The sequence below is a fragment of the Homarus americanus genome, unplaced genomic scaffold, assembly GCF_018991925.1.
Source record: "Homarus americanus isolate GMGI-L3 unplaced genomic scaffold, GMGI_Hamer_2.0 scaffold41366, whole genome shotgun sequence".
In the NCBI taxonomy this organism is placed as follows: domain Eukaryota; kingdom Metazoa; phylum Arthropoda; class Malacostraca; order Decapoda; family Nephropidae; genus Homarus; species Homarus americanus.
Window position 1 is genome coordinate 2,356,611 of NW_024723541.1, and position 10,471 is coordinate 2,367,081.

Sequence of the window (10,471 nt, forward strand, 5' to 3'; positions counted from 1 at the left end):
ATCTGATTATGCCAAATATTTTTGTATTCATCAATTAAGGTCTAGATGTGCTAAACTAATTTATAAGTCCAAAAATTCATCGTTTAAATTATTCTAAGTCCAAAAATTCATTGTTAAAAATATTTAAGTCTAAAAATTCATCGTTTAAAATATTGCAAGTCCAAAATTTATTCATCGTTTAAAATAGTCTATGTCCAAAAATTATTCTAAGTCCAAAAATTCATTGTTAAAAATATTCTAAGTCCAAAAATATATCTTTTAAAATATTCTTTGTCCAAAAATGGCCTAAATTATTCCTGGGCAAATTTTGAGTAATAAATTTTTGTGTGGTTTTAGATATAAAACATTTGTGGCATTCTTAAGAGCTCCAGCTTGGCATCTGTGTATTATAAGGCATAACGGACTACCTGGTCTGGGGAGAGCAACTCACTGGGCCCCTACCGAGTTACTCTTCCCACGTCCAGGTAGTCCGTTATGCTTGTATTTTTTAATATTATTGGTGAATGATAATTTGAAAGTTTTCCTCCGGAGACTCTTCCGATTATCCTTTACCAAATTTTTTCAACGTTAGTCCTGGCAATGGCAAACTCAAAAAACACTTAAGGGTAAAAAAAGGGCAATTTTTTCGCCATTTTTCGCTCAAAATTTGCTATTTTTAGCCATTTTTTGCCATTTTTTCTGTATTTTTAGCTATTTTTTCCATATTTTTTGTATTTTTAGCTATTTTTTCAGGTTTTGTTATTTTCTTTAATTTTAGTTAATTTATATTTTTTATTTTTTTATATATTATTTTATTTGTTTATATATATATATTATATATATATAATATATTATTTATATATTTTATATATATTATTTATATATTTATTTATATATATTTTATTTATATACTGTATATATATATATAGTATATATATATGTATATTATTTTTATAGATTTATTTTTGAAGTTTATATATATTTTCATCTGTATATTATTTGTATATACTGTATATATATATATGTATGTATATATATGTTATATATATATATATGTATATATATATATACAGTAATAATATATTATTTATACTGTATACTAATACTAGAAAAAGGTTAATAAAGACTTAATGACATTCAGACATTTATTAATGGAAACTTAATGGCTATAAATTTGTAGTCCCAGGGGCAGCAAGCACACAAACCAAAGCCGTCCAGGGCATAGCCAGCATGCACAAACAGAGGCAAATCCAAGGCAGCAACCAACAAGCACAAACAGAGGCAAGTCAGGGCAACCTTTTACCTAGAGCAGAGCCGTCAAAGGGCAGCATGCTGGAGGCAGAGCCGTCCAGGGCAGCAGCCAGCATACACAGAGCAGAGCAGTCCAGGGCAGTAGCAAGCAAGTACAGGGAAGTCTAGGGCAGCAGCAAGTACAGGGCAGTGGCCAGTAAGCACAGCCTAGGGCAGCACAGCACTCCAGTGTTCAGAACAATACTGTACAAAATAAAATGTAAAATTAATATTCAATTTTTTTAACCATAAAATTTTTTTAATTATATTAATGACAAAATGTACTTTAGTGTTTTAGACAAAATTCCTTAACACTTGAGGACCAAATTTATAAACTACTTAGAGTACACATCTTGTAGGTAACTATGTACATTACTGAATTAAAGTCAAGCATTAACAAGACCAATAATTTTTTTACTGGGGTTATAAATTTGAGGTATTAAACGATTGGTCGAGAAGTTATAAGTTTCTGCCAATGTCCAGTTTTGGGGCTTTTAACTTTGATCAATTGTTATGACATTCCTGTCATCAATCAAGGATCATAGGTACAGTCGGGGTCAAAGGTGTTGAACACTTAGCAATATCTGTCATCTACTTCCGAGTTATATGATTGGGACATACTAATAACACTAATCATATTATGCCTGAACCACAAAATAGGATTAAACTCTACTTAATACCCAAGATCTTCAGGTACTTACATGCCAAATACTGTCAAGTGTTCAACACTTTTGACCAAGACTGTACATCAATTGTAGCCCCATAATCCCCTTTCCATATTCTAAACCCTTCACACATTTTCTTTTAGATATAAATTTAAGTATAATTTCTCCATTACTCTTTCTTTTGTCTTGAAATTTATAGCACCAAGAAATCTAGTATGGTCATTGAATAGCCCAGAGCAATTTGACTGTCTTTGGTTTTAAGGCTAAACTGGCAGAGAAATTCAAATCTGAGTGTTGGAAAAGTTCATTTTGACAGGCCAATAAATTAACTTTACTCCCCTGTAAGTGATCATTCCGAGGCCATTTTATATGTAATATCTTGTTTTTTGTATATTTTTACATCAACTGAACTTGTTATAATATTCTTTACCTGAGGTAGAGAGGAGGGGTGGAAGGCTGGGTCTGGGCTGTATCTTGGCACTTGCTTCCTTTAGATGTGTTGTGAATCATTTGCCATCCTGGTACAGCAGTACAAGATGAGTGGTACAGCAGAGTGCACACCTCTCCTTAATAAGGTCCAGAACCTACTGGAAGTAAAGTCCCAAGTTATTACCTATAAAAGGTTTCAAGCAAGATATTTTCACAATAATTTATCCTAATATACAGTATTGTATAACATGACCCTAAACGGAAGGTTTTATCCTCTATGGAAGTACCACATTAATCCACTTAATCTAGTACAGTAATTGAACTATCAATAAATTAGTAATGCACCATTAATGATAATTCACAACCAGATTCAAAGCTTCCCAATAATCTGCCGCCAGATTTAAAATGAACAGATTTTTTATAATTTAGGTCAATTTTATCATGCAGGTAAAACGGTTATGTCACTATATTATATATAGCCTCACCAGCAAAGCCAGACAATAAACAAAGCAAAATATCAGTTGAATAGAATACAGTACAGTTGTACTGTATTTAAATAAAGCAATTTACTCATGGTAGAGAACTTATTCACAAGTACAGTGGGGTATGCTATAACGAACGGATCCTACTACGAATATTCCTATAACGAACGGTTTTACCTATAAAATTGAGAATGCTATAACGAACGAAACTCCTACAACAAACATTATTTAATTTTTTTTCTTTTTTTTTCTAATTTATGGTTTTTTTATTACAAATATTAATGATATTCTTTATTTCAGGGGTTTAGATGCATATTTATGCACTTTCTTACAATTTTTACAATTTTATATTATATTTTTCAGTGCTAAGTGGTTGTATTTGGGGGCCTGGAACGGATTAATCCTATAACGAACGAATGCTATAACGAACAAGGTTCTAGAACCAATTAGATTCGTTATAGCATACCCCACTGTACCTCAGCTTTAGTAATAGTCTTACAGATTTCTTGAAGCTTGTTCCAATATACATTACTTACTGTTAATAGTCTGTTCATGTTAAATAACCCAGCCACCATCTGGTCTGGTGTTGGAAAACCAGCCAAAGTGCCCAGGAAAGAAATTACTATGGGAGTGAAAATGAAAGCAGTAAGGGTCGAGGCAGGGGAGCTTCAGGTCAGTAGGAGCGAGGCAACCGTGATAAACCTCACCAAGCTCAGAAAAAATTAACTAGCAAGTGTTACTAAATTGATATTCCTTTATTATTGATATTAAAATCTCCTCATGACAGCCATTGTTTATTGGTTTGAGTTGTCTGCATCAGCTTAAGGTTTACTTGTTGTTAGAGACTAATGGAAAATCCGCATATTGCAAAGCAACACTGACTTTTTTCTAATGTTAAAGACCTATTTTGGAACATTTACTCATTATTTACTCATTCTCTAATAAAATATAATTTTCAAAGGGAGTTATTTATCATTTTGACTAATTTTGTTAAGAACTCATCTCCAACCTCAACAACCCATCTTGTTCATTATGAGTTATGATACTGTACCAAGCCGTTCTTATTTCTAATTTGGGATAATATCGGCAAATAAAATATCTAATGTACTTTTACGATGCTACAGTATATAAAAATATTTCTCGTCGGCGACAGTCTACCAGATTATTTTTCTCTTCAGATGAAATAAAAGCTACTTTGTCTGGCATAATAATATATTCATCACCGTATACAGTAATTAAGTGCTGTAGACAGACCTGCACAGAGGTTATTGCCATGTTATCCAATCAGAACCTTAAGACAATGATCAGTGGCAGAGTGACATTTCCAGAAGTGAACAGACTAACTGGTTTCCGTAATTACTGTATCATACCGGTATTAAAAATGTTACCTAGCAATTTCTTAACCCAAAACAGACATCAAAATTGCATCAGCTAATAATTTGTTTCCCAATAATGATTATCCCACAAAATATTGATGTGTAGCCGATATCAATTAGTGAATTCCTAGTATTGTAGAATACGTCATTGAATTTACACTTGGAACAAGAGACAAACGACAAGGCAATCCATGGGTTACAATTACTGTACTTTATCGAGAGTTTAGTGAAGAAACCACAATGAGAGAAGCCATGTACTGTTACTGTACCCAACCTGACATTTTTTGGTGCAGTGCAGGGAGAGTTCATCAGAATAAAACTATCATTTCTTGCATCCTCCATCTTCAAGTCATCATCCTGGAATGAATAATTATTACAACTTCTGTGCTAATAAAAAATTAAACAGTATACCTACAGTACACTGCCTATATACAGTACAGTACATGCTACATCAATGCAGGTATCCCCCAATATTCAGTACATATGCCTGATAAACAATAGTTTCAAATGTCTACACGATACAAAAGTAAACAATAAATCCCATTTTGATGCCACTTTTATCTGAACATGAATGTAAAGATTTTCCCTCAGGAACTTAACCCCCAAAATACTATAATAATAAAGTAATACTGTATATAAATTACTTTCACTTAATGAATGCATTTCCAGGAACAAAATTTTTGTATATTGAGGGACACCTGTGAACTAGTTTACTGCATAAGTGAAGCATTACACAGCAGAACTTAAGCACCAAATATGAAAAGTGGAGAAAAACTCAGTTACGCAACCTTATTGTTACCGTAGCTCTTATGCAATACCACTGATTTTTCGACAATTAAGCTTGGATACAGTGTACAGTATTATGTAGTCATCCCCCTGATTATACTGGTTAACTGTCCCCTACATTGTTTTATATAACTGTACAGTACTAGATTATTGATGAACATTATGCAAGCTATGTGTTAGTGAAATATGTTTATTATATTTAGAGCTGTTGGTAAGAGTAAAGCATAGTAGCATTCAACATTTTCTCCAATTTCTTGAAAGAAGGCCACAACTTTAAAATACAAGAGTAACACAAACAAAACTAAGTTACAATTTAAAGAAACTAACATTTGCAATTATGAGTCGGACCAATCCAACGAATGTTTACAAACATCAACAGGCCATCAACCCAGAACATTAAATTGCAATTTTTTACAGCTACATGTACATAAAGTTCCTTGTAAAGTTTAATAAATATCAATTAAAAAACTAACTTCCACCATTATGACGGAGATAATCCACCTTCACTAGGTATAAATTTTATATGGAATACAAGTGTAGTTACTTGTAATAACTGTACTGGGAACAATGTACTGGACAAATTAAGATAAGGGTAAAATTAGTTTCGGCCAATATGCCCTAGTAGTTTAGAAATTAGTTTATCCTTTGTATATTTTGGCGAGATTTAATTGAATTTGACCTTTATTTCCATAGGGAAAAACCCGTTTTAGAGTTCCTCCTCATTAAGTCTTGTTGGATAGACACACAAGCAAATCGTCCCCCGATGACTGGAAAATGGCATTTGCAAGTCTTGTATTGAAACAATAACCTTATGAATAATTACAGTACTATATTGGCCAGCGAGTGATCGGCATATTGTGTAAAGGAAAGCCAATTGGTTTATGCCATTGTCCAGCTTATAGGCAAGCAAGGTGTGACTTAATACAAGTTTATATTTATGCCACAAGTCCAGAAAACTCCGGGCACCGAGTGTGAGCTCTTTCGTGGCTACAGTAATGTACTTGCCAACAGTGTAACAGCCATGACAAGCCAACAGTAACAACCAGTACTTGTGTCCGGATGCGATCGACCTACCCTAGACCAGTTGTAAAGATGGCAAACTCTACATTTCACTATAGAACTTTCTTACCCCAATAAATAAGCTGCTGTACTGTCCACACTGACGACCACTGAGGCAGCAAACTGGCCTTTAACACAACAGTAACAACCAACTGGATCCGTCATGTAAAAGAAAAATAGTAAAAAATACTTGTAACATACTTTTAATACTTAAGTTAAATCAATCCTGTAACATATAAGACCAAAACATACACTATGATGAACGTTATTAAAGTATGCGGAACGTTACTAAAGAATGATGAACGTTATTAAAGTATTCACAAAGTCTTACGTACGGTGACCAAAACTAAACCATATTTCATTCATTTCAATAAAATCATTTCAATAAAAGGATAAGCCAAAATAGTATTCTCGGAGTAACTAGTCAACGTGTTTACTAGCGTGAACGGCCATTAACCTATGCTTGTTCGTAATAAATCAACTGCCTTGTGTATCTTCTGTATTTTTTTAAAGGTCCATTTAAATTATTTCCCTTTAAAACCACTTGGTCCAAAATCGACAAATAAACAACCTTAATATATTGACCTTAGCACACGTATAGATTTAACCACTTTAAATAAACTGCAAATAAAACTTACTATGGATTTAAAAAACAGCACCGGTCAGGTGAGAAAGACGACCGGCAGCACCTACTCCCTCTGTGTCTCAATGACTACTGCGCGCCGGTGGTGAATCACCTCATTATATAGTCCGTCCTCCTGCCAAAAGCTAACCCGAATGAAGGAATCTTAAAAGATAGAGGCAAACTTCATCGTACATACAAATTTTAGGGTAAATTAGTCTAAATCATCGTGTTAAATAGTTACAATAAGGAAAACTTTCGGAAAAATAAATAGAAATAAGAATATTGTACAGTGCGCAAAGTTCGTCAGCTTCGGAAAGGCCATGTGTTGACGAATCAGGGCGGCCAACATTACTGATTTACTCAATTATATCAAAAAATACTTTAATATTACTAACCCATTTGCTTTTATCTAAGAAAAATATAATACTTTGCAAATAAATTAATTCTTTATCTCAAGAAACCTTACGTGCAAAAATATAGACGAAGTACTTCCCTGACTACAATAATGGTAATTACCTTACCTTACTGGGTGGTTACCGCTGATTAGTAATATATAGATACATAGATGCAGGCGCTCTAATCTCTCAGGGTAGCTGAGGTGCCGAAGTGCAGGCACCAGTCTAGTGGCCCTCCTTTGGACATTTTCAATCAGCTGACAGTCCCTAGCATATCTCGAGGACCAGACGGGGTGACAGCAGTGCATTCCAGGCGGGGAAGTACCTCACCTTTTCTTCGGCACTGTTTCACACCTAAGGCTGGGCATCAAAGGTTATATCCTTAATTGCCTTAAACTGTTTGCTCAGTTACCAACAGTGCGTAACAGAGAGTCAGCACATGCCCACAGTGCCAACAGTACGTAACAGATAACCAGTACATGCCAAGTTGCCAACAGTACGTAACAGAGTCAGTATATGGCAATAGTACGTAAGAGAGATCCAGTACATATACAGTGCTTAACAGAGAGGTGACAGGCCTTCCAAGCGGCTAACAGGCCGGTCAGTGGCGAAGAGGATAAACAAAAATAATTCCTTCTATATAACAATAATAATAAAAAGTAAAAACGTTACCCCTATACATTTCAGGTTTTCTCTTATTGTAACATCATAGAAAACGAATGTAAATAAACAGTTAAGAGAATGATATTAAATGCCAGACTTAATAAAATTACTTTTTGAATGGGATTAAAAGCGGGAATTAAATTACTATGAACGGGATTAAAAGCGGGAATTAAATGACTATGAATGAGATTAAAGGAGGGAATTAAATGACTATGAATGAGATTAAAGGCGTTATCGTAGTAACAATGAGATGAGTAATAATAACATAAACAATAACAATAATAATATAATTCATTTCCGCGGGAAACGACATAGAAGAAAAGTGACTGAGAATTGTTAATAACGATAATAATAATAATAATAATAATAATAATAATAATAATAATAATGTTGGATAAAATTAAAGAAATTAGATTAGCATTTTGGCCATATAGTTCCAGGGAGTGCCAGAGTTTCCTACGGAATGCCAGAGTGTCCCAAGGAGTGCCAGAGTGTACCAAGGAGTGCCAGAGTGTACTAAGGAGTGCCAGAGTGTTCCAAGGAGTGCCAGTGTGCCAGGCAGTGCCAGTGTCTCCCAGGGAGTGCCAGAGTGTTCCAAGGAGTGCCAGAGTGTTCCAGGGAGTGCCAGTGTCTCCCAAGGAGTGCCAGAGTGTACTAAGGAGTGCCAGAGTGTTCCAGGGAGTGCCAGTGTGCCAGGCAGTGCCAGTGTACCAAGGAGTGCCAGAAGGAGTGCCAGAGTGTTCCAAGGAGTGCCAGTGTGCCAGGCAGTGCCAGTGTCTCCCAGGGAGTGCCAGAGTGTTCCAAGGAGTGCCAGAGTGTTCCAGGGAGTGCCAGTGTCTCCCAAGGAGTGCCAGAGTGTACTAAGGAGTGCCAGAGTGTTCCAAGGAGTGCCAGAGTGTCCCAGGGAGTGCCAGAGTGTACTAAGGAGTGCCAGAGTGTACTAGGGTGTGCCAGTGTCCAAAGGAGTGCCAGAGTGCACCTGGGCGTGCCAGAATATACGAGAGTGCCGGAGTACACCTGGGAGTGCCAGAGTATACAAGGGAGTGCCACTGTACACCTGGGAGTGCCAGAGTGTACAAGGAATGCCAGTGTACACCTGGGGTGCCAGAGTGTGAGGCCAGAGTATTCAAGAGAGTACCAGGAGTGCCAGAATATTCAGGAGAGTGCCAGTGTACCAGGGAGTGCCAGTGTACACCAGGGAGTGCCAGACCTGGGGACCAAAGACCTGGAAGTGCCAGAGTGTACCAGGGAGTGTCAGAGTGTACAGAGTGCCAGGTGTGGGAGTGCCAGTGTACACCTGGGAGTGCCAAAGTATACCTGGAAGTGCCAGAGTGTACCAGGGAGTGCCAGTGTACACCCGGGAGTGCCAGAGTGTACCCGGGAGTGCCAGAGTGTATAACCAGGCTGATATAACCTGCCAGAGACTTCCCCAGGCTGATATAACCTGCTAGAGCAGGGGTGGGCAATTATTTTTGATGGTGGGTCACTTCATGAATGGTGGCACACTTCGAGACCCTTGCAGTGCACCCCCACCTGCCAGAGACTGCCCCAGGCTGATATAACCTGCCAGAGACTGCCCCAGGCTGATATAACCTGCCAGAGACTGCCCCAGGTTGATATAACCTGCTAGAGACTACCCCAGGCTGATATAACCTTTCAGAGATTGCCCCAAGCTGGTATAACCTGCAGTTTCGGCCAATATGCCCTAGTAGTTTAGAAATTAGTTTATCCTGTGTATATTTTTGGGGGGGATTTAATCGAATTTGACCTTTATTTTCAGGAGAAAGTACCCACTTTAAGTTATCCCCCCCCCCCCAAAAGCACGGAGAACTTTTAAAATTCATTTCTGACGTTATTCACTGGCCCCTGGTTGAAATGGGGTTAGAAATACTCCAAATGAGAAAATTTAAAGGTTGGGGATGGTTAAAACAGTTGACCGTGTATTGGTCAGAGCACCAACTCCCCTGCCAGATCCTCTACGGGAAGCTGCCCGAGTCAAGCAGCAACCCTGAGGATAATGCAAAAGGTACAAAGACCAGCTCAGAATGACGCTCAAAAAATGTAACATTCCTTCAAAGGATCTTGAAACCATTGCATCCGACCATAGTCTATGGCGCTCCACCTGTACCCAAGGTGTCAAACATCTCGAGAATGAGCGTAATAGGGCCAGACGTGCACTTAGGGGAAGGAGACACAATCGCCCTCCCACCCAACACGTAGTGCGACAGTCTGTAATTCAAGTATCGGACTCCACAGCCACATCCAGTGGCACCAACGACAACATCCCTAGTTCACCACTCATCATCATCGATTTCATAATGAAGCAGAGTCATCGTCGGCTACAATGGACGGCCTTAAGCAAAGAGGCAAAACAGTGTGTGTGCGACATATTTTTGAATAATAAATGTCAGTCTCTACATATAAACCAATCTAAAAATTACCTTGTTAATATTTACAACAGACACTTTAATTATATAAACATTCTACTGAAAGTTAAATCATAGGCATTATACTCATCAGTGATATCTGAAGACACCAATTTAATATAAGTAATTTTTCATGTCAATTGACTACTGTTAGTTATAATTAAGGGACATTTGAGAAATCCTGCATTTTTTGTAATATTCTAAATCAATTCTGGAAAAAAAATGTCAACTGCCTGAGGTAAAATCATTCCACGTCATTAATTTATATGTAACTATTTTTCTGCACGACAGTACCT

The 10,471-nt window shown here is 36.9% G+C and overlaps 1 long non-coding RNA gene across 5 annotated transcripts; it reads right to left on the reverse strand.

Annotated features, from left to right (window-relative positions):
* Positions 1 to 1,323: 1,323 nt before the first annotated feature.
* Positions 1,324 to 7,742, reverse strand: LOC121863508. Of its 5 annotated transcripts, XR_006088418.1 has the most exons (6): positions 7,213 to 7,742; positions 6,705 to 6,824; positions 6,137 to 6,218; positions 4,496 to 4,578; positions 2,365 to 2,521; positions 1,324 to 1,473 (listed from the first exon to the last, which is right to left on the reverse strand). It is a non-coding gene; the product is annotated as an uncharacterized LOC121863508 (long non-coding RNA). The 5 variants fall into 5 exon arrangements; XR_006088419.1 differs by lacking the exon at positions 7,213 to 7,742 and having other exon boundaries at positions 4,501 to 4,578; positions 6,705 to 7,161; XR_006088417.1 differs by lacking the exon at positions 7,213 to 7,742 and having other exon boundaries at positions 2,365 to 2,518; positions 4,501 to 4,578; positions 6,705 to 7,160.
* Positions 7,743 to 10,471: the final 2,729 nt, after the last annotated feature.